General features: G+C 48.5%; 1 non-coding gene across 1 annotated transcript; it reads left to right on the top strand.

The window, feature by feature from the left end:
• The first annotated feature begins 14412 nt into the window (after positions 1 to 14412).
• On the top strand, positions 14413 to 14518 carry LOC132653263 (U6 spliceosomal RNA). The gene has a single exon (XR_009591044.1). It is a non-coding gene; the product is annotated as a U6 spliceosomal RNA (small nuclear RNA).
• Positions 14519 to 24229: the final 9711 nt, after the last annotated feature.

The raw sequence follows: 24229 nt of genomic DNA, 5'->3' as shown, positions 1-24229 counted from the left end.
AGCCATACACAAGCTTGAGCTCAGCCCAGAGCATTTCTATCTGACGATCCCTAGGCCTAGGCCTGGAAGCTTCTAATCCTCTGCAAGGCTGAACCTTGAAGGCTTCATCTTCCAGTCTCCATCTGCTGACCTAGGCCTAGAATGTTTTCATCCTCTGAGACTTAATGCTGAACAAGCTCACCCTTTCTAGTTCTTTCTGAACTCTGGCTGGTTGGTTCAACTCAGCTGTTCTGGCTCAAAACTCCACTCCAAGCCAACTGATTCAAACTGGCTTCCCTTGACTTCTGACTGAATTGCTCTACTTGGAAAAACTGACTCTGAGCTCCACAGACTGAACTGCACTGAACTCAATTCTCTCTGTCTCTCTACCTCTCCATCCCTCCCCCCTCTCCTTCTTCCTGTGTTGCTTGCTCTTCAGTAGCCTCACCTTCCTGCCTGTTCTTGTAAGAGTTGGGCATATCCTATCCTTGATTCATTCTGTCAGATTTTCCTCTGATTTATTTCTCTGTCTGCCTGTCAATTAGACACCACTTTCAAACATGCCTGCCTCCTTCTATAAACTAACCTTACCTTCATTGTTTGGGATTAAAGATATGTACTAAGGGCGTGTCTGTATTCCAGCCACATTATACTGCAATCCAAAGCATGTCTGCATTCCAGCCAGATCACATAGATCTAGAAGGTCTTTAGATGTGATCCCTTGCCAGAGCAGCCTTGTTGCTGGATTAAAATTCCTCTACACTGAGGGGGTAAGAACACTGACTGCTCTTCCAGAGGACTAGGTTCCATTCTAACCACCTACATGTACTCACAACCATCTCTAACTCCAACTCCAGGGGATCCACTGCCATCTTCTGACTGCCGTAAGCACCAGGCATGCATGTGGTACATATTCAGACATGCAGACAAAACATCCATACACAAAAAGTATATTTTTTAATCAATTGAATTTTTTTCTTTTCATCCTCCTGCCTCAACCTCCCAAGTAATGAGATTTCATAGGCTTTCACCATCACACCTAGCTAAAAACATTTCTTCCAAGCTGGAGAAATAGCTCAGCAGTTAAAGGCACTGACTGCTCTTCCAGAGGTCCTGGGTTCAAATCTCAGCACCCACACGGCAGCTCACAACCATCTATAACTCCAAGGTCTGACACCTTTACATAGACATACACATAGGCAAAAGTCAATACACGTAACATAAAGGTAAATAATTGAAAAAAAAGATTTAAAAACAGTTCTTCCAATACACACACACACACACACACACACACACCCCAGATCTTAGGAGAGAAGTACACCTTTACTCCAGATCTTTTGAGGTGAGAGCCACCTCTGATTGGGGCCACACCTAGTGGCAGCCTCTATGCAGCACAATGAAGAAGGAAGCACTCTCTTTTTTGCCTGATTGTCCTCACTCTCACTCTTCACTGTCGTTAGAGCATACCTTGTTCAGGATGCCAGAGGACACTGACGACCAGCTGAGCCTCAGCCTTATAGACTGAACAGCTACTGGGTTCTTAACCCTTCCGTTGGTAGACAGCCATTGTTGGACTAGCTGGACAGATGTTTGGAGAGAGGGAGATTTTTTCTATAAGTTCTGTTCCTCTTGAGAAGCCTGACATACATTAGTATATGTGTGTGTGTGTGTATGTGTCTGTCTGTCTGTCTGTCTGTCACAGCAGGGATTGGTTTGTCTGTGTTTGTAGCAGATCTGAACCCAAAGGCTGTGGATTTCCTTGCTCTCCTGATGGCTGAAGCTGCCCATCAGGGAAAGCTGCTGGCTTTCTCTATGTCACTCCCATCTGTGCAGCAGCACAGGTATGACCGTTTTTTACTTGCTGTTTCATTCATTCAGTCATTCAGTCATTCCTTTATTTTGTTACTAGCTTTTATTTATTCTTTGACAATTTCATATATGCATATATATGTATTGCATGTATGGAATGTGTGTATATGCACACACATATATATACACATATATGTGTATGTTGCACTGCTTTGGATTAAACTCAGAGCATTATGTGTGCTGGGCACCCTTACCACTGAGCTAAGCGTCCAGCCCTGCTCAATGACTTAGAGTTATTCATTACTATGTATGCATTACTCTAATCTAAAGTTTAAAAAAATCTTTAAAAAGGGAAGCAAGCATTTCCCACCCCACCCCACCCCCGCCAAAGATCCGTGCGATTGAGGTCAAGACAGGGAAGCTGCCAAGGAAGCCCTGGGGGGGGGGCCTGGGTGGGAAAACCAAGCTCTGGACCGAGCCTCTTCCTGGAACAGTGCACAGACTGGATCCCTGCCTCTGTGTCCCACCGGCTGCTGCCCCTCACATCTCCTGCTGTGTCAGATGCTCCAGGTAGGGTTTGAGCAAGGGTAATGACTGATGCACATTTTTTTTTACCCCCAACCAGCTGAGAGATCAAAGTGACACTTTGTCAAAAACGGAATGGTGTAAAGCGTTAACTGTAAAATTAATTAAATGTCACGCACTCAAAAAGAAGGCAGATCGGAGCAAGAGCGCAGCAACGGCTCAACAGTCTGCACTCAACTTCCACACACTCTTTAGTACTGCCCCCTATGGTGCCAAGAAATCAGGCACTGGGGCTGGCATCCCTCATACCTCTCCTTGGCCTCTATTGCTGTAATCCCAAACCACTCCTCTCCTGGGTCGAATGCGTGGCTCAGCTAACACGCAGACCAGACAGCTATTTGATCCAGGACTCAAAAAAAATTTTTTGAAGGAAAGAAAAAAAAAAAAAAAAAAAACAGCGTGTAAGGTAATTTTGTTCCAGATCTTTCCCTCCGAGTCATGAACATAATAGATTTGACTTTTTACTCGTGCACCCCCCTAAGAAGCATAAAAGAAAGGTTACACTGGCAGGCAGCTAGAAAAGAGTTTAATTAATCCCAAAGTGTGCACTTCGTTTGGAAAGTGCATTACAGAAGAACCCTGTGTCTACTGAACTAGATCCTTCAGGCTATTATGCCTCGTGCTGGAGAGAGTTTTCTGAGGGAGCCAGTCCCTTGCGGTCTGGAAGGCACTGCCATTAAACTAAGATCTATGCAGGGACCAGGACTGGAGCTGCTGAAGGTGCAGGAACTCTCCCTGCACAGCGGGGATTGATGTGTCTATGTTTGTAGATGATCTGAGCCCAAAGGCTGTGGGTTTCCTTGCTCTCCTGATGCTCAAAGCTGCCCATGTGGCTGGCTTTCTCTTGGTCATCACCGTCTATGCAGCAGCAAAGGTATGACCATTTTTGGCTTGTTGATTCATTTATTCATTCATTCATTCAATCAATCAATCACTTTGATGTTTTCTTACTATCTTTTGTTTATTCTTTGATAATTTCATATATGTATATAATGTATTTTTTTTGGATTTTGGTTTGTGTGTGTGTGTGTGTGTGTGTGATGTGTCTATATCTGTGCACATGAGTGCAAGTGTCCACAGAGACCAGAAGAGAGCGTCTGATCCCCTGGATCTGGCATTACAAGGCAGATATGGGCACTAGGAAACAAATTCTGGTCCTCTGCAAGAGCAGTCCACACTCTTAACCAGCAGGCCACCCCTCCAGCCAAAGACAATGTATCTCCATCCAAGACAATGTATCTCCAGCCAAAGACAATGTATCTCCAGCCAAGACAATGTATCTCCAGCCAAAGACAATGTATCTCCAGCCAAAGACAATGTATCTAGATCATACCCACCCCACTTTTCCTCTAACACCTCTCACAGACTCTTCATATAGTCCCTCCCAGATTCCTGTCTTCTCTCGCCTCTTTCCTTTTTAATTTTATGTGTATGAGCATCTGCTTACAACTAAGATCCTCTGCAAGAGGAGCAAATGCTATTGACTCCTGAGCCCCCTAGCCATCGCCTACCCCCTTTTAGCTCAGTATGTTCAGTTAGTGCCGTCTACCAGAATGTTGGCTGATCTTGCAGCTTACAAAGGTCTCCCGCGGTAGTCACAGCTGCAGTGAGTCCCTGAGTGCCCCAGCCAGGCCTGTCCAGAAGTTCACGTTTCACAGCTCTCTTCCCCATCCTACAGCTGGTGTCTTTCTAGCACCTCTTCTCTGAGTCTTGGGGGGTTGGTACCGATGCCCCCTTTAGGGCTGTGCATGCATTCTCACCCTCTGACCAGTCATGAGTCTCTGCATTAACTGTCCCCAGCGCACAGAAGCTTCTCCGAGTGAGAGCAGCACTAATCTATAGGTAGACGCTTAAGTATTTTGACAACTTACCCTTACGGCCTACAGCTCCTGAGGCATGGGCTTTTGACCGGGTTTGCAGTATCAGGCATGAAATCTCTCCTGTAATCAATGAACAGCTCAGAAGAGGGGGAAGGTTGCAAGAGCCAGAGGAACAGAAACTCTGCCATGAGGTTGTGTCTTCTAGTTATGATGGGGAAGGGACACCCATGAACTCTCAGCGATATGGCTGCTTAAACAAGACTTGAATAATGACAACACTGGTTGCTATGCCAACATGGGCGAGGGAACTCTCACAGGGCCCCACCAGAGCTGCCAATCAAAGACTGCTGAGAGGGAGAATCTGTCCTCCCTAAAGATAAGCCCCTAAATGGTCATGTGATAACAAATGGTCAGCCTTAAAAATATACATATAAGCAACACTATCCAGACTCAGCAGGTTACATATAAGTTTATTTGCATATATGTGTATGAGAACAATAATTAAAGAACAAGAGAATGTGAATTTGAAACAGGAAGACATAAGTGGGGTTGGGCTATGAAGAAGGAGCAGAGAAACAATGTAATTATATTTTCAAAGGTTATAAATAAAAGATCAATATAAAGTAAAAAAATTATAACTAAAGAAATGTGGGCATCACTTTTAAATCTCGACTATGGAGCAGACTTTAAACCCAGCCAGAGGGGAACTGGTGGTCCCCATCGTTGTGGGTGCTGCTCTCACAGCGTTCCTGCCCAGAAGGAAACAGAAAAGGAGGGAAGGAAGGAAAGAAGGGAAAAAAGAAAAAAAAAGAAGGAAGAAGGAAGGGGAGGAAGGAAGGAAAGGGAGAAAGAAAAATAGAAGGAAATGAAGGAAGAAAGGAAGGGGAAAGGAAGGAAGGAGGAAAGGAAGGAAGGAAGGAAGGAAGGAAAGAAGGAAATTCAGAGACTTATAACTGGGAATAAGAGGTTGTGAGTGCTTAGCTCTCAATGGGATGGCTTTGCCATCACCATCACCACCACCCCACCAAGGCTCAGGAAGCATCTCAGAAGAGGAAGCAGGAAGAATGCAAGAGCAGAAGGGTGGGGTGGAGCCCTGTGAAGCTCTGCCTTCCGGAGATGATGAGGCACTCATGGACTCACAGCAGCTGCGCTTACCTGCATACACAAGAGCATGTCCACCAAACTTCCATAGACAGGAGGGGTGTTCTCCACGCTCCATCCGCTACTGATGAGCTATCGTCAGTCCGTAGCTGCCAAATCATTCTCCTCTGAGGCGCGGCCACCGGCAGCTTCCCCATGTCCACACTGACATATATTTGGGCAGCACTCAGAGGACTTAGTGGATTGTCAAAGAAGGAGGAGGAAGAGAAGCCATGAAGTTGGGGAGGGAGTGTGTTGGTTGGTTATGGAGGAAATCGTGTGCATGTATGAAATTCTCAACAGATTTTCAGATTTATAACTAAAAATAGAAAAAAGAAAGAAGGTGGCATGATGGCCGCTAGAGTCAGGATTGGGGGACGCCGAGGGTTTGGTGGGACACTTTGACAGATGATGAGTTCCCAAGTCAGGCAGTGGTGACGGGTGCCTACCAAACTGAACACACTCGGAGCTACTGAGCCACTGGGAAGTGGCCGAAGTAGTAAGCCTTCTGTTACACACATTTTACCATGATTTAAAGGAATTAATAATTAAGGGGCAAAGCACAGACTGTTCTATGAAAAAGTACAAGGTGTTCTGCCTTGCTGTAGGTGTTAGCGTGTCTCTGATTTCAGAACAGCTTGAAGCCCGGGGCCAAGGTGGCTCCATGGGCATTGGAGGGCAAGCCCGGACTCTCCTGAGGTCTGGGAGGAAATGTCTCCTGCTCCTGAGTAATGACTGTGGTTTTCTGGCAAACACTAAGGAGGAAGGAACTAAAAATACTTATTGGCCACTCTGCCAAAACTCCACAGTGCTCGGAACGTACCAGGCCGACATGTTGAAGCACTCTCCAAGGGAGAAGGATCTGCCTAAACACCAAGGTCAAAGCCATGTCATGCATCCCCCGCTGCCTCTCCGGGCTGGTGCTGTACAGGAGCCGGGTGTCCGCTACCGTGCCCAGATGGCTCACTGTCCACCCAGCCCAGAGGCAGCATCCAAGCATCCAGAGGAACTGGCCAAGTCCCGAACCTGCGACCCTAGAGACGCCATCCCACACCCAGCCTCTGGACCCAGGAGAGCCACCAGCCAGGGTCTGTTCTGCTGCCAGCTCAAAGGAACTAAGACTGACACCGACATTTCCCTAGTGCTGCACCCAGGCTGCAGAAACCCACACTCAAGGTACCTGCGGAGGCCAGGCAGCGGGAGAGGAAGAAGGCAGCTCAGACTGTTTATGGGCCCTGATACAGCCCTCTCAAACATCACAGGAACCATGGGAGATCCAGTCAAGACAGAAGCGCTGACACAGCAGGTGTGTCTGAGCCTGACCCATTTAACAAGTGCTTGAGTGTGCCAACACAGCTGGCCCATGGAACCACACTGTGACAAAGGAATGAAGACTTCCCAGACAGACAGCAAGGAGAAGCGGGGGTGGGGGAGAGGGGACCCAGACCTGGTGAGCTCCTGGCTCGAGGAGCACAGGGCATCTCCGGAAACATGTCTCCACCTCGTGGGGTAGCCTGGAGCAGATGCCACACAGCTTTGTGCCAGCTAGTATAGAAGAATGTGAGTCTCCGCTGATTCCGCCCAGCACCCCATGTGGATTTGGGGCTGCAAAGGCAAAAGTGTGTCCTTTCAGGAAGGGTACATACTGACCTAAATGGCTATCTTAATTTCCCTACTTACGAAGTGAGACTAACTGCGGCTGGGGTGTGTGGTGGCGCACGCCCTCAATCCCAGCACTCTCGAGGCAGAGGCAGGTGGATCTCTGTGAGTTCAAGGCCAGCCTGGTCTACACAGCCAGCTCCTAGCCAGCCAGTGCTATATATTGAGACCCTGTCTTTAAAAAAAAAAATGAATAAAAAACATAAAGGTTAAATAGGAAAATAAATTGTTGCTGAAGCTCAACAAGGACAGTTGTCCTGATGATTCCAGCCATCATCATCCATTTACCTTTAAGCTAAGAGTTAAGCCCACTTAATTAAAAAAAAAGATTTTAATTACATGTATATATATATATATATATATATATATATATATATAAAGACAGGTTTGTGCACTGGAGACTGGCCTCAAACTCACCATGTAGCCATGGACCATAGCACCCTTCTGATCTTCCTGCCTCGACCCAGAATTACAACACACACCACCAAAGCACACTAAGACTTTCTTTCTTATTTTTATGTGTATGAGTATTTCGTCTGCACATATGACTGAGCACCTCATGCGTGCGTGGTGCCCTCAGAGTCCAGAAAAAAGTGTCAGATACCCTGGGACCAGAGTTGTAGATAATTGTGAGCTGCCCACACGAGTTCTGGGGTTTGAACCCTGGTCCTCTGGAAGAGCAGAAAGTGCTCTTAACAGCTGAGCCTTCTCTCCTGCCCCTAGAGTCCATTCTAAACCGGCACACTCTCCAAAGTAACGCAGGTGGAAAGGTGGAGGGTCGAAGTGGCATAACCACACCAGACCCCAACAGGCTTGGGGTGACTCCAGGGAGCAGGCGGGGCACAGCCACACCTGAGTGACTGTCAGCCGTTCATTCCTGAGACTGAGCTCGTCCCTGCTCCAGATTACAGAGCCTGGATCTGGGCCAGGACATAATGTATTATAACTATAGAGTAAGTTATTCAAATTATGATCATTTCAGGAACCATTTTTTATGAGAAAATAAATTTTAAATAATAGCATTTTAAACTTTTTATGGCTACATTTGTCATGTGACCTGGGACAAGGTATATTTTTGCACTAAAATGGGACGCATTAATTATCTCTCAAGCAGCCCTCACTGAGCGTCAACCTTTGCGGGATGGAAGGACAGAAGCAGACCGCCATTTTTCCACCTGTGACACGCGAGCCCACAGCTGGTGAGGACACACACTCGTAAAGGCAATGCAGTTGAGCCTGTGGATCTAAAATAGGTCCCAGAAAAGCCACGGAAAGGTCTGAAACATGCATGCATGTGTGCATTTATATGTGTACATGTACAGGGGGTGCATGAGTATATGTGTACATGCATGCAGGTATATGTGTGCATGTGTGCCGGTGTGGCTACATCTGTGTGTGTGCATTTGTGTGTGTGTACATGTTTGTGAGAAAAAGTATATGTGTGTGTGTGCGTGTGTGTGTGTGTGCGTGTGTGCGTGCGTGTGCGTGTGTGTGTGTGCGTGCGTGCGTGTGTGTGTGTGTGTGTGTGTGTGTGTGTGTGTGTTTGGCTAGCTTGTTAGTCATTAATCAAACACTTAAACCTTAGCTTTGGTCAAATACTTCCTACATCTTAGAAACAGAGAAAAAAGAAAAGAAGCAGAAACAAAAATTCTTCTATTACTCAATAATGAATTCTCTACCTCTCTTTCTACATTTCTCTGAGGGTCCAAACTAAGCGCCCATGAAGACGGCTATTGGGATCAAACCATACAAAGCAGACAATGTGAAGTGCAGCCTTCTTAGCAGAAACCAACATACCCAGGGCTGGAGAGGTGCTCAGCAGGTAGGAGCACTTGCTGCTCTTCCAGAGGACCCAGGATCCATTCCCAGCACATTGCGTGGTTCACAGACTCCAGCCCCAGGGGACCCAGTGGCTCTCTGGCCCCTGAAGGCACCTGCACGCGCACAGACACACACACATACACAAAAGCTAAAATTAAAATTAAACAATTTATTTAGCTGGGTGTGGTGGTGCATAGTGCTTTCTTGGTCCTTTACAGTTGGCATAGTCTCTGTTCTTTATGGTCCAGGGCATGAACGGGTCTGTCTACACCATTTGCTGGGCCTGGTATAAGATGAACATATGAGCCTAAAAACTTATTAAAATGTGCTGGTGACAGCTTTGCCCAGGGCGGGAAGTGAGGCGGGCAGGCTGCGCTGAAAGCATAAGGTGCTGCTTGGTTCGGAGGTGGGTTCTGTGTAGTCTCGTGCTTCGAATCCTGGCAATCCAGCTGGGCACAGCCCAGCTTCACAGGCAGGTGGCCTGGGTAGTGCAGGCCCTGTTGAGCACAGGCATGCTTCCCTGGTTTTTGCTGACTGTGATGCAGTGTAACAGTCTCCATGCGCCCTTGCGGCCATCCTTTGCCATCATCATGAACTATGCCTCCAGCTGGGAGCCCCAACAGAGGCTTTCCTCCTTAAACTGGACCACAGCAACGGTGTAAGCGATAACACTCTCTCTCTCTCAAAAGCAATGGCACTTCCTCTCCAGAAGTGCCCAAGAGGAGCTGGCTTCCCTGGGAACATGCTAGCGAAGGGAACAGAAGTGACCCTCACTGGCTTCTGCAACCACAGCCAACTGGGATCAAGGTTCAGAATTACCTACCTGTGTCACACAATGGAGAGTGCAACAAGGATACTGTTTGCAGAGGAGGAAGGAAAACAACTCAGAGTTTCAGGAAGTCCCTAAAACTGAGCAGACTCACTGAGTCCCTCCTTGGCAGAGTAAGTGATAAAAGCTGAGAGTCGCTCTCAGAGGGAAGGAAGCTGAGCCGCAAAGAAGACTCTCAGACCAGACCAGCTGCATGGGAGAGGTTTAGACCACCTGAGGTACCTAAAAAGAAAACTCTCCAACCTACTGTTCTGTCTGCAGGCGGTGCAGTGTGCCTCAGATCCCCAGCTTTGTAAGTGTCACCCGTGCTGGGGTCAGCTTTGATGGTGCAGCAGCCTTGGAGTAATTTCTGCTCCTGTAATAAAAGTCCTTGGTTCACCAAACCGGACTTTAGTGGTACCTGTTCTTTGGTCAGTCATGGGCTCCCTATCTGTGGTGAGCAGATGGTGTGTTGTATCTCCTCAGGAAAAGGTTTGTCACACAAGTGTCCACCCCATGCCGTGCCTCACAGGAACTTCCAGTGAGCCATTTGTGGCATAGAACATTAGCTGTTCGTTATGCTGGATTGACCCACAAAACTACCTCAGAGACGGCCCATGCATGGGCTGTGTGTTGCCCTGTGGGGTTGCAAAATGGACAGTTAATGTTGGGATTTGACATTTAAACATTACATGGAAGGAAGACTCCATCCAAAGACACAAAGGGCCTTGTACAACTCAAGTACTGAGGAAGAAGAAATGTGGACGCAAAGACTCCGTGGCATTGTATGGACATAGTGTGGCACACCATAGCCCTCTTGAGTCATATGTGCGTGTGCGTGTGTATGCTTGTCCTTGGGTAATCTTAGCTGTGTTTGCCTGGGTAGAGGTAAAACCACTGACTCCAGTGGAAGTTCTGGTTTAACAGCTCAGCTATGTTATGTAAATATGTTTTTGTTTTAATCCCAAGTGTGGGATATGGGACTACCTCAGTCTGTCCACAGCCGATAATTTCCTCAAGCAGGGTGTAGTTTTTGACAGCTGCAGACAGTGGGATTCTGAGGACTCCGAGAGGGTATAAATACCAGAGCTCAGAGACGGGCTTGAAGGAGACAGATGGAGGAAGGCTGCTTGTTCATCTTGTGCGTTTGCCATCTGCTGTTGCTGGACTGCTGGATATCCTGACTAAGACTGGTATTTTCCCGAAGAACCCGATGAGCCTAACCAGCCAGAAGTCTAAAGAGGTCTGTGTCTCCTGTCTCTTTCTAACCTTCTTTTTCTCCTCCCTAGGGTTGTGGGCTTCAGGAACCCCAAATAAAGTACAGTTTAAAAACAAGCGCTAATGACTGACTTCTTCTCCAGGCTTTATGTGAGGATTCTGACTTTGGGTAAGTGCTGACTCTATGCATGTGTGGATGTGCTCATACACCTGGTATGTGCGTGTGTGTGTGTGTGTGTGTGCGCACAGACATACATGCTGACATACCCAGCTTTTTACATGGGAATCAGGGACTTGAACTCAGATCTTCAATCTTGTGCAGCAAGCACTCTATTGACCTTGGCTCATTCCCCACCCCATGCTATTGACCTCTGAGTTCTGTCAGCTGCTAACCTGAGGTGAACCTGAATGTTCCAGCCAAGATGAAGTCACCTTAGTCCTGAGCCACAAACACACCCGTTTCTGTTGCAAATTACAACATCAAACTACTCTCTCCAGCAAATCAGACTCTCCCTGACTCCCTTGCCAATCTCATGCTACATTGGGACTGATCCTTGTAACACCAGATCTAGTTGCATCAAAACTGATGTTAGGGGCTGGAGAGATGGCTCAGAGGTTCAGAGCACTGGCTGTTCTTCCAAAGGTCTGGAGTTCAATTCCCAGCAACCACATGGTGGCTCACAACCATTGGTAATGTGATCTGGTGCCCTCTTCTAGCGTGCAGGCACACATTCAGGCAGAATAATAATAATTTTTAAATAATAAATAATATTTTTTTAAAAAACTGATGCTGAGAAAATGTGTTTAAGGACAGATAGGTGAGAATTGAGGACAGACAGCCAGAAACAAGGAAGGTGGGAGCTGCTGGCTGCTGAGGCTCCCGGATCCTTTTACTGTTGTTGCTTTGTCTTTTCTTTAGTTGGTTGATTTTTTTGTTTTTTGGTTTTGGTGGGGGCATGGTTTGGGTTTGGTTTTTATGATTTTTTTTTCTTTTTCTTTCCTTCTTTTTTCATTTTATTGAGACAAGATCACTCTATGTAGTCCCAGCTGTCCTGAAATTCACTCTGTAGACCAGGCTGGCCTCAAGCTCACTGAGATCCACCTGCCTCTGCCTCCAGAGTGCTGGGCTTAGAGACACGTGCCACCGCACTTAGCACTGCCCCAGCTTTGTCTTAGGCTGTAGGTCCCTCCCCACCCCTGTTCCCAGTTCCTTGAGTCTTTCTTCTTCTTTCTTCTTTCTCCTTTCTTTCTTCTTCTTCTTCTTTACAACCACAAGCACCGTGACTTAAACAAGGCATCTTAAACTTAATTTGCTCTCTTCAGCTGAGTAAGAGAAGAAAAAGAAGAAAATAGCCACTCAGTCATCCAGCACATACAGAGAGCGAGAGCGCTCTGTGTGTCCTGAGCCACTCTGTGGGGCTTAGGGGCAGCAGCAGTTGTGGCCAGGGAGGCACACCCTTCCAATGCTCGGGGTGGAAGAGGAGGTGATTGAGAGGGTCCCCAGCCACAGCCACTCCCAAGCAAGTGTCTCCAAGCTTGAACTGAGGTGCAGATTTATGCTTGGGGTGAAAATGAGATGCAAATGTTTGATAATAAGCAAGCATATGGTAAATGTATTTCCGTTCCTCTCCCCACCGCTTCCCCTGGATCTACAATCCTTCTACCACCATTAAAAAAGAATTTAAAACAAACAAACAGGTTTATCCTGAGAGCTTTGCACAGATTAGTTCTCACAGTGAGTAAAGCCCACGGAGGCGCAGCTCCTGCCTGCAGAAAACTGGGATAACAAGGGCGATATCCATGGAAACTGATCAGAAGCAGGACAGCCATGGCAGATTCTCGATGGACCGGTCATCAGACCAGATGACCCCGACCAGGAAGCTAGCTGTGGAGGCTTCCGAGAGCCCCAGGAGAGGTGCACGCTTCAATGTGCACAGCCGGACAAGCTCGCCTTCCCTGTAAACAGCCTGGAGTCTGAAAGCAAAAGGCCTCAGCCCGAAGGCGGGCAGGGGCACCGGGGTGAGCAAACACTGGCGGGTTTCCTGGAGAAAGCCGAGCCCCGCCTTCCCGGCTCCCTCACCCCCTGAGCCCTCAGGGGCTCCCCGACCCTGGGTTGCACAGGAAATTCGCTCCAAACTTCGGGAAAAGGCGGAAGAGCTGTAAAGTGCTTGCCATACGTGCTTACCACAGAAGCTCAAGGTCCTGAACTTGAACCCCAGAAGCCTTGTAAAGCTGTAGGGGGGTGGTCATGGAAAATAGTAGGGCGTGGTTATGCAAAACAGTAGGGGCGTGGTCTTGAAAAACAGTAGGGGCGTGGTGCTCCATTCTAGCAACACCGAGGGAAGCAGAGACCTACAGACCGAATTGGAGAGCCACAGGCCAAATGAGACTGTCAAAACAAGATGGATGGCAACTGAGGAATGAACCTCAAGGTGACCCCTGGCCTACACACACACACGCACACGCACACGCACACGCACACGCACACGCACACGCACCTTTGGAGAAAGGCTCTAACTTAATTCTCAGAGACTTTGTAGAGACAATGATGGTCCACACAAGCCCAGCAAAGCCCAACCTGTTGGCATTTCTCCTCTCGAAGTTTCTACCATGACCAGGAGGGACATCTGCAATCCTAGGCACGAAAGGACAAGACCGGCTGGCAACTGCCCCCTTTCCTTGCCATCTCTAGGCGGAACATAATTACAGACCTTCTCTTCCTTGCCTCATTGGGACCTTGGTGGTAGCTGCTGAAAGAAATAGGACTGTATAAATCACAGACAAAATCTAATTACAATAGAGAAAGGCAAGCCTGCAAAGACGGCCCTAAGGTCAGCCGAAGGGAACGGGAATTGATTTCTCTGTGAGGTCTCGGGCAAGCCGACTCTGGCCAGATGTGACCCGGCAAGTGCCCACATCTGCTGAAAAGCATCCACTGTCATCCCTCTGTCCTCAGAAACAAATGGATGAGGCAGGGAGCGGGGCTTCGTGCGTGCAGCGGCTGCCAGCAGGCCGAGGAAGGCAGCAGACACTGCTTCTCCGAGGCCCCATCTTCTGGGCCAGTGACTTTGATAATTGAGTTTATCCTTAGCTGTGAGCACGAGTCTAGGAAACCTAGAGAAGAGCATGATGAGCTTTGTTTGCTTAAGTGTTTCTCGAGCAAGGGCCATTAGCTTCCTGTGGCCTGCTTTTGGACACTTTGTCATGGCTACAGCCAGGATGGGTTCTCCAGTGCCACCATTTTGAAACAACAAGCAAAAAAAGTGAGCCGCGATGGTATATGCTTGTAATCCTAGAAACTAGGCGGTAGAGGCAGGGGGATCACAAGCTCCAGGCCAGCCTGGGCTACATAATGCAAGTCCTAGGCCAGCTTGAGTGCCTAGAAAAACCCTATTAGAGATGGGGGGAGAAGGGGAGAGGAGGGGAGCAGAGGAGCAGGATGTAGCTCAGTCCATAGAATGCTTGACCAACACTCACACAGCCTTGGGTTTCATCCTTGGAACCATATAACCTGGGCAGGGTGGCCCATACGTGAAATCCCAGAACACGGGGGGCTCCAATGTTCAAGGTCATGTTCACCTTGGCAGCACATATACTAAAACTGGAACAATAAAGAGAAGACTAGCATGGCCCCTTGAGCAAAGATGACACACAAATTCATGAAGCGGTCCATATTAAAAAAAAAAAAAAAGTTTAAGGCCATCCCTGGCTACATAGCAAGTCAGAGGCCTGCCTGGGCTACATCAGACTGTATAGAAAGAAATAGAGTCGCAGAGGGAAAGGAGGGGAAGAGAAAGGAGGGGAGGAGCAGTGCAGAAGCACCAACGCAGGAAGAAGTCAGGCAGCCCTGCAGGCTGTGAGGAGATGCTCAGCCCTTGAGCCCCACACCCACACCCATTACCCCAAGGGCCCTGCCCTGGGGAACACGGTTTTAAAACCACCGCAGAACCCAGGAGAAAGTCTGTCTCATGATTCGTGGAACATCACGGAAGCTTCTAGGAGGGCTTAGATCTGGGGGGGGGGGGCTCAGCTGGGGAGGGCTGGGAAGGAGACAAAAACCATCCAAGAAGAGAGCATTGCAGGGTAGAAGCAGGAGCCTGGGAGGCTCTGTGGGGTGAGGTTCCTGGAGCAGCTCCTGGGTGGACGGAGGATGAGAGGAAGGTGGTATGGGGGCTTAGATTCTTGATTTAGGGTTCTTAAGCTCTTCTACCTCCCTGCCACCCTTCGACCAGGGGTAGGGGAGAAAGAAGGTTATTAGGACAAGGGGGTTGTAGACCTTTTTAGAAGTAGTTCTTTGAGATGAGTCAATGTCCGGATACCAGCAGTAGGTCCAAAGGCCAACACCAAGCAGCAACACAAATCAATATGGTTACGGAAGATGCGGACAAGTCAGCGAAAGCTGGAAGACAGCTGGATTGCCCCAAGAAGCGATCTGGACCGTTTCTCTCTGCGAAGCCAAGTGTCACAGCATGAAGACCAGCCCACTGATGTCGATCCAAAAAGCAGTATCTCACTGTTTGTGGGCTCCTATATGTCACCTCTCCTTGGAGTCCACCCACGGATGTTGTCAGCTGGCCAAAGTCTGGCCCTCGACAAGACAGCTCACAGCAAAACATCACATGCCCTCGCACAAGACAGCTTCTCCCAGAACATCACATGGCTCAACCGAGTCTGCAAAGGCACCAGGAACCCCCACTTCAGTGGTGGGCTGGATGGCAAGAGGACACAGGTGCCCTGAATGCCAAGCTAAGCCTTTGACTCTGGGTTCTGGCCTTCAGCTGGGTTGTTCACTAACACCACTGTATAGTGCCTTACACAACCCACATCTGCTCTCACAGTCCTTGCCTGCTCTCTCCCACAGCCTCTCCTTGGCAAGGCGTGCTCACGCACAGGCACAACTCTGTGCGTGTGCCTGCGTGTGTGTGTATGTGTGTGTGAGAGAGAGAGAGAGAGAGAGAGAGAGAGTCAGAGACAGAGACTGGCGTTCTGACACAGGTTCTTGCTATGTTACAGCCTGGAACTTGTAATCCTCCTGCCTCAGCTGCCTTGAAGATGGCAGGACCTTTCACCTTTACAATCCTATGACAGAAATACACTTTCCAGTGAAAACTACTTCAGGACTGGAGGGACAGCTCACTGAGTAAGGACACACATGCTGCTCTTCCGGAGGACCTGGGTTCACCCTCTAGCACACACCTTGTGTCTCACAACCGTCTGAAACTACAGCTCCAGGAGATCGATCCTCCTCTGGCCTCCGAGGGCAGCAGGCATGCATGTGGCACATAGGCATACATGCCGGCAAAAGCACTCATACACATGAAATAAAAATAAATCTCTTTAAAAAAAAAAACAAGAAAAAAGAAAACTACTTCGGGCACCATGGCAGAGGCCTGTGATTCCAGCATCGGGAAGTTTAGAGGGAACACAATAAGATGCTCAAGGTCATCCTTGAACTTGGATGTACCGAAGTATAAAGTTGTATCCAACTTGGGTACAGTGAAGATTCTAGGCCAGCCTTGACCATGTGGCATATTGTCTCAAAAAGTAAACACATACACAGAGAGAGAGACTGGATCTTTTTCCAGGCTGGGAGTGTGCCGGGTGACGTTGGCTCTGCGGGACGCTCTAACCCGCAGAGCCATCTCAGCTCACCACACTTCTGAGGGCGGCTCTGGTAGGATGTAGCCTGTCTGAGCTGCTTTTCCTGGTGCCATAATACTATGCCGTGACAAAAGCAACTCTAGGGAGACAGGGTTTATTTAGCTCACTGTCCGGCTCCGGCCCCTCTTTCGGGGGCGGGGCTAAGGTCGGGAGGAGGAGCCGGCAAGGCCGCGATATTCACACCGCAGCCACGCAGAGTCGGTGCACAGGGACAACACTCAGCTCACCCTCTCCTCCGAGTCCAGGACAGGCCCGTGGACGGCGCTTCCCAAAGTCAGAGTGGATCTCCCCCGTCAGCTAACCCAAGCAAGGAAGCCCCTCAGAGGCACGCCCACCGGCGACGCGGTCCAGGCGCTTCTCCCTGAGGCTCTTCCCAGGGAAGTCTGGATTGTGCCGAGCTGCCAGCACTAAGCAGCACTGACCCATCTGAGCCCAGATGGGCGCCCCTGCGTGCCTGTGTGCATCCTGAGGGCCGCTTTCCACAAGCGTACCTGTCCCGTCCTGCTGGGACCCCCCAAAAAACCTCACTTTCACTTTTTCACCACACTTGAGGTACTGGCAGTCAGGCATTGACTTCAACATACGGTGTTTTATGAAGATTTTTCTTAACCGTGTGCATGCCTAAGTGTGTGTGTGTGTGTGTGTGTGTGTGTGTGTGTGTGTGTGTGTGCATAAGTGCACACACGTGAATGCATGTGCCCGCAGAGACCGGAAGAGGGGGTTGGATCCCCTAGAGCTGGAGTTACAAGTGGTCGTGAGTCGCCATGTGGGTGCTGACAACCAGGCTCGTGTCCTCTGCAAGAGCAGTGCACGCTCACCTGCTGAGCCATCCTTGGGTAAGGACCCCGGCTCGCCCTCACCAGCCGGAAACCCCCAGCCTTCCCTCAACCCTGCCTTCCGGCCTCTGAGTCTCCAGCAACCCACCCGAGAGTGCCTAGGGCTCAGCTTCTTACTTGGGCACAATCCTGGCTCTAGCTCACCGTCTTGACCCTGCATTCAAAACCCATAAAACCCCTTGCTTTAGCCCAGGCACGAGATGGCACATGAGCCTGCCGAGCCGTCTGTCAATAAACCTGCCTTTATCATCTTGATTTGGCTTGAACTGGCACGTTGTGTCGGTGGAGAAACCTGCTATTGTTTTTCTAATCCCATCAACATACGAATCTTGATGTTTATATTAATATGCTCACAATATAACACATACTTATATACCAGGAATGCTATTACTATATAGGTATATAAGCTATCATCTATAATATGGCATGGTATACTAATATGCCATTGTGTTGTCACATGTGTTAGGTTCCGTGTTAAATATATTGTTACATAATACATTAAACTCATCATTACATAGCTTTTTAAAGAAAATCCTCTGGCAACTACGCCAGTTTCCTTGTTTTTTTGCTTCTCAGTTTCTTATTTGGTTGCTTGGGTTTTTTTGTTTATTTGCACACTTGTTTTTTCACAATTCCTTTTCCCCCAGTGCTGAGGACTGAACCCAAGCATTGGCACTTACTGGGCAAGCCCTCTTCCCCAGCTGAGCCACAGCCCTTGATCTGGTAATAGTGGGAAATTAATTTGTCTGGCACCAGGCACAGTGTGGAAATGGAGCAGGTGGAAGAGGATGAAGCCTGAAGACCAGAAATCATGACAACGGCGTGAAACACTGCTGGGCGTGAGGAGCGCGCTCCTGAAGTGCTGTGACTGTGCTCATGAGGGCTGGTCAGGATGCTGCAGCCGCTGAGGAGCCCGGAGCCTGAGGAGAAGAGGGCAGGTGTGACAGAGGCTGCCAAGTGCTGGTGGGACTGTAGACAGGAAGCAGGAGGGGTGGTCCCAAAACAGGAAGGTAGGAGAAACCACAAGGACAAACCTCACAGCTGGCTACTGCTGCCTCTCTGAAGACACTTGGGACAGGACTGCCTTCCTGCTGGAGTCCTCTCAGGCTAACCTGTCAGCTGTCACGATGCAGCTCTGAGCCTGCGTGTGAGGCGGGGCTCAGCGGGTCACAGAGGGTCACAGCCTTTCCCACCAAGCCTGACGCCCTGAATCCAGTCCCCAAGCCCCACGTGATGGATGGGGAGAACCAACACCAACTCTTAACGTGTACACACATGCGCACATAAATACACACATGCAACAAATAAATTTAACTAATATGTATGTGTATAGATGCGTTTTTATATTTAAATACCTTGTATCTTTGTTGTTTGCTTTCCGTTTTGATGGATTTTTTCTTTTTTATTAATATCTATATCTGTATGCCACGTGTGTATGGGAATTACCGGTGGGTGTGAGACACTAAATGTCCTGGCTGGGAACTGAACCTGGGTCCTCCGGAAGAGCAACAAGTATTGTTAACTTTCGAGCCGTCTCTCCAGCGCTCGTGCCCTCTTCCTCCTTTTATTTTAAATGTGTGCATTATGCATTAGGTATGTGTATTTGTACATGCGTGTTTGCATGGAAGCCGGAGGTCAACTTCCAGTATCATTCATTCTCAAACATGCATCTTCTCTGAGACAGTCTCTCACTGGCCCGGACATCCCGATTAGGCTGACGTGGCAGGCCAGTGAGGCCCCAGGCTCCCCTAGCCCTGCTTCCCCAGCGCCGGATTTTCAAGAACCTGCCATCATGTCCAGTTTCTCTGTGAGTTCTGGGCACTGCACTCAGGTCCCCGTGGTTAGGAGGCACGTACTTTCTCAGCCAGGCCATCTCCCCACGCCTTGTCCAATTGTTTTGCTTTGTGTGAGACCGGTTCCCATGTACAGACAAGGTGACCTTGAACTCCTGATCCCCCTGCTTCCCCCCCCCCGCCCCCCGAGCGGGGCTGGGATCGCAGACCAGTGATGTCCGTGCCCGACTGCTCCGAATCTAAAGTGAGCCTGAGCATTGCCGTGACATAGCAGGAGCAGCCTGGGCCAGCGGCAGCACTCCCGTCAGCCAGCACTATACTGCAATCCTGATGGAACACACTAGGGAACCTCACAGAAGGGCAAAGCAGGGGCGGCCTAGCCGGGCCAGGTCGGGAACGCCCACCTCGCCACACCTGCCTCAATGGCACTGCCAAGTTTTCTGTGGTTTATTTCTTTATTTTCTATTTATTTATTTATTTATTTTTAGGATAGCTCCAGTAACAACCTAGAAACGCCAGACTCCAGAGAACAATGAGAAAATGTAGAGGAGCCAAATATAAAAAGCCTGGCACATGCAAAAATAATAATAAAAAAATCAATTCGCTTTCACAGATTACAAGTGGAAATTCCCAGGGGGATGAGAGGGTTCTGGAAGAGGAAAAGAGATTATATTTTATGGGGAAAGATACAATAACCATTCTCTTCCCATAAAGCGGGTGATGGAAGATTGTCTCTGCTGCACAGATAGACGCTGCGCATTGTCACGATAATCCTAACAGGAAATCAATAGCATCTTTTCTATGTGAAAAGACGTGATCTCTGCAGACCCAGCCCAGCTAACTGGGCTACATAGGATCTTCACAAAAACTGTTCAGACAACATTAATCTTGGCCCCAACACCCAAAGCTTTGTTTCTTTTGAAATTGTCATTATAGTTTTTAGAGCGGCAGGTATGTTAAGGAGCATCGTCCTTCATTAGAGCCACAGAAACCCAGGTGACTGTGCGTGAGGAGTGGCTCTTGGGAGAGCCGGCTGCTCTCAGAGGCTTCCTACGTCCTTACGTCCTTACCTGATGGCCACGTCATTAGCTCCCAGACATGGTGTGTGTCAGGGCATAACTTGGCAGTAAGAACGGCCTCCGTGGGATGTATGGGATTCTCCTGGGGGGGGGGGTTGTTTGTTTGTTTTTGTTTTGCAGTCATTGATCTGAAACAGAACCCAGGTTAATATTAGCAAAAACCATTTTGTGCTGGGGTCATCTTCCTGCTAAGGGAATCTGCCGGCTGGCAGCTTTGAATGTTTATTATATGAGCATTTTTAGCTGAGTCCAGGCAGGATGAGGCTCTGAAAGGCAAAAGACCACATAGCCTGGCGTCACCCCCACCCGTGGCTCTAATGACCCTCCTGCTAAAGCATCGTATTTTCACAAGGAACTAATTTGATTGTCGTAAACCATCAAGTTCATTAGTATCAGGTTTGGATTTAGCAACTGTCAATTTCCTTGGGCAGCCATAACAAAGTACAGGAAGCTTGGAAGTGCAAAGTCCAGTTTCTTAAGCTGTGTGCATGACCCGACATGGCATCCCATAACTAAATATGGACGGGGGAACAAAACTTGGCAACAGTAAAAGTTTTCTGAACAGCCAATGGCAAAACACTTAACTCTAACTCAGACACACAATGAACTGCGGTGTTTTTGACAGCTTTCCTACACTGCACCTCGAAACCCCATTGTGACCACACAAGCATCAGGCCACCTGAGGCCACCGGACGCTGTGCGACTCCTCATCTCACACTCTGTGCTTATGTGCAGCGTGAACAGCAGTTCATGCTGCTCATACCCTCCTACTCGGATACCAACCGAACAATCTAACTCAGAAAACAAGGCCTTTCAGTATTTTCTATGGCCACTCCTCAGCACCTAAGCAACAGCCTGGTGTGTCCTTAGCTCAGGCGGTCAGAGTGTTTGGTTTTAAGTTGCCGAGTTGCCGACTTGAATTCCATAAAAAAGAAAAGTTCAATGGATTGCAATTTGGGGTTAGGGGTTAGCTGGAGTTTTCAAACATATTTCTGCCATTTTGCAAAGCCGTTATGCAAAGCAGGGCTCTCAAAATTGCTATTTATAAAATCAAAGGATCAGTGACGCTGAAGAACACACCGCCAGGGCTTCTTCATGTAAAAATAAACACGCACAACCATATCATTAGTATGTAACTCTGCTTTTGTCTTTACTAAATGGTAAAATTATATCTTTGCCACAGAATTATTTTCAAATAAATGTCTGGAGGGCTGGAGAGTTGGCAGTTGAGAACATCTCTTGCTCACTCAGAGGACCTGGGTTTGGTCCTCAGCACACACATGATGGCTCACGACTCTGGTTTCAGGAATCTGACAACCTCTTCTGGGCACCGAAAGCACCAGGCACATAGGTGATTCATAAACATATGCGTAGGCAAAGCACTCAAAAACATTAGATGGATGGATGGATAGATGATAGATAGATAGATAGATAGATAGATAGATAGATAGATAGATAGAAAGATAGATAGATAGATAGACAGATAGATAGATAGATACCATTTAAGACTGGGCCCTTTCTATCGCTGAAAGGGGAGGGGCACACACACACAACCCAGAGGATCTGTAGGCAGTTAACGGTTACTGGGAGACACAGACATTTTCTTTAGTAGGGAGCCACTGGTAGGTTGCCCACACTACTGTAAGTAAATCCAATTCATCTCAATGGCTCTGAGAGAGAGACAGAGAGAGAAAGTGAAGGGAGCATAGCTGAAAGAGGAAGATCGGTGGGAGAGAACACAAGAGGGTAAGAGGGGCTGGATATGATCAAAATATATCATGAATACATATGGAAATGTTACATAAAATCCAAGATGGTGTTTAACAGTATATGCTAATAAGAACTTTTTAAAAGACTTCTTAGGTGGAAAGGAGTCATGAGGGAGAAGCCTAAGAAAGCTTAGGCAATGGAAACTGCTTCTCTGCAGAAACAGTTTCTGCAGGCTGAAAACTCAGTTCTTGGTGTTGGCAGAATTGTGCTCTCTGGCTCTACAGGACGGTTTCTCCTGCGTCTTCCATTTCTGCTGTTGCCTGGTGTCTCCTGGCCTCTGGCTAGATCGATTGCTTCTGCCTGGTGTCTCCTGGCCTCTGGCTGGATTGCTTCTGTCACAAAGCCAGCTTCTTTCTGCACGTCTTCACATCCTCTTCCCTCTGCATGTTTCTGTGTCCAAGTTTCCCACCTTGCAAGGATGCCACTCAGTTTGGACTAGGGCCCACTGTAATGACCTCATTTTAATTTAATTACTTAAAAGGTCCTAGTTTCTAACAGTCTCAGACACTGAGTGTTAGAACTTCCTTCAACATTTGAATTGGGGGGACCTAAGTCACCCCGTGAGACCTGTCCACAAGAAACTTACATCCTATTAAGTGAGACTAGATAACTCAAGCATGAGCAGGCTGGACCAAGGTCTCCAGACCTTAACATAGTTGACATTCTGTTCATATAATCTTGTCTTATGGTAGGTGTTCTGGACATTGTATGGGGCTCTGGAAAGGATATCTGGTCTCTACCCACCATGCCCCAGTAGGGCATGTTGCTCTCTCTCGTTCTCTTTCACACACACACACACACACACACACACACACACTGGAATGTAGGTCAAGTTTCTCAACACTGCAAGAAAGCTGAACATTCAGGAGGCCACAGAGATCAGAGCAATGGACCTGATCAATTCTCTGTGTATCTACACATACACATCAACTCAACAAGTATCTGCCAAGTACAGGTATGGGTCAAGATGATCTGGAAACTGCAGGAAAAGCATAGGACAAATGAGATGTTCTAAGTCTCTGACTTAAAGATGCTTGTGCTGATGGGGGCCTGCCTTCCTGATCCAGTGGAAAGGTGTCCGGGAAACTCAAAACTCAGAGGCCTGAGAAGGTATCCCAGCTCTGAGGTGGGACAGTGCCCTAAGGGTATCCTGAGGCACAGGAGCGCAGGAACCACACAGCTCTGAGAGGAGGCCTTCTCAACAGAGACGTTGCAGCTTCAAGGGGAGAGTTATCACAAACCTGATGAGCTGAGGAGCCTAGGAGCCTGAGCCCCACTCCTCCTCCGTTTCTTCTTTCTTCTCTTCTTCTTTGTCCCATGAGAGAGTCACAGCAGGCAGTAAACGGAAAGAGGAATTCAGGAAGAAGGTAGCAGGGAACTGACCAAACACAGCTTTTATAAAGGAATTCTTAGGGGGCAGAACTTTCTAGGGCAGAGATTTCCAGAATGCGGATTGGTGGGGTTTCAAGCCCTGAGCTTGGGGATTGGTCAGTTTTCCTGCTCAGGGATTGGTCAGTTTTCCTGCTCAGAGATTGGTCGGTTTTCCTACTCAGGGATTGGTCAGTTTTTGTCCGGTCTTTTCACCTCAAATTTGCCTAATATAAGTCCTACTGAGGGGCTGGAGATGACAGTTACAGAGGTCTGGGGGTGGGGGCTGGGCTGCTGAGAGCTTCCTCGGGCAGGGGTCTGGCCACTTTTCTGCCTTGAGGGGTTATAAAGTCTACAGAGTCCACTGTGAGGGCTGCAGGCTGAGGCAGGAAAGGCATAGCAGTAGGCTGAGGCAGGACTAGTCACCATGGACAGCTCCTACTGAGGCGATCACTGGAACCACCGTTTTGTCTCCTATCAGCCCCAGGGGGGGAGGAGAGGCTGGCAGCGCTCCGCTTTAAGTTTTAGTGGCCAGCTCCTAAGGGCTAGACATCGCACAGCTGGTGTGGGGGCCACAGCAGGAGCCAGGGGGCTGCAGGCAGAGGGGGCACAGTGGGCCACTGCAGCTTTGCCTCCCTGACAGATCAAGGCTTCCCTGCAGAAGCAGCCGGTTTGATTTGTCCACCGCTGAGGCAGTGGACCGCCATCACAGATCAAGCCTCTGCTACAGGCCACCACATGACCAAAGCCCTACGTAGATATAAGATATACAGTGTAACAGGCTACGGGATGTGAGAATGAGAGGAAAGCACAGCAAGTGAGAAGGATGTGAAGTGTCGGGAGGGAGCAGTGTTGACAGGCCCAGCTAGTGGCCTGAAAAGGG

Source organism: Meriones unguiculatus, chromosome 3 (assembly GCF_030254825.1).
Source record: "Meriones unguiculatus strain TT.TT164.6M chromosome 3, Bangor_MerUng_6.1, whole genome shotgun sequence".
Classification (NCBI taxonomy): Eukaryota; Metazoa; Chordata; class Mammalia; order Rodentia; family Muridae; genus Meriones; species Meriones unguiculatus.
The sequence above is the reverse complement of the archived record's forward strand: the minus strand, read 5'-3'. Positions and strand labels throughout refer to the sequence as shown.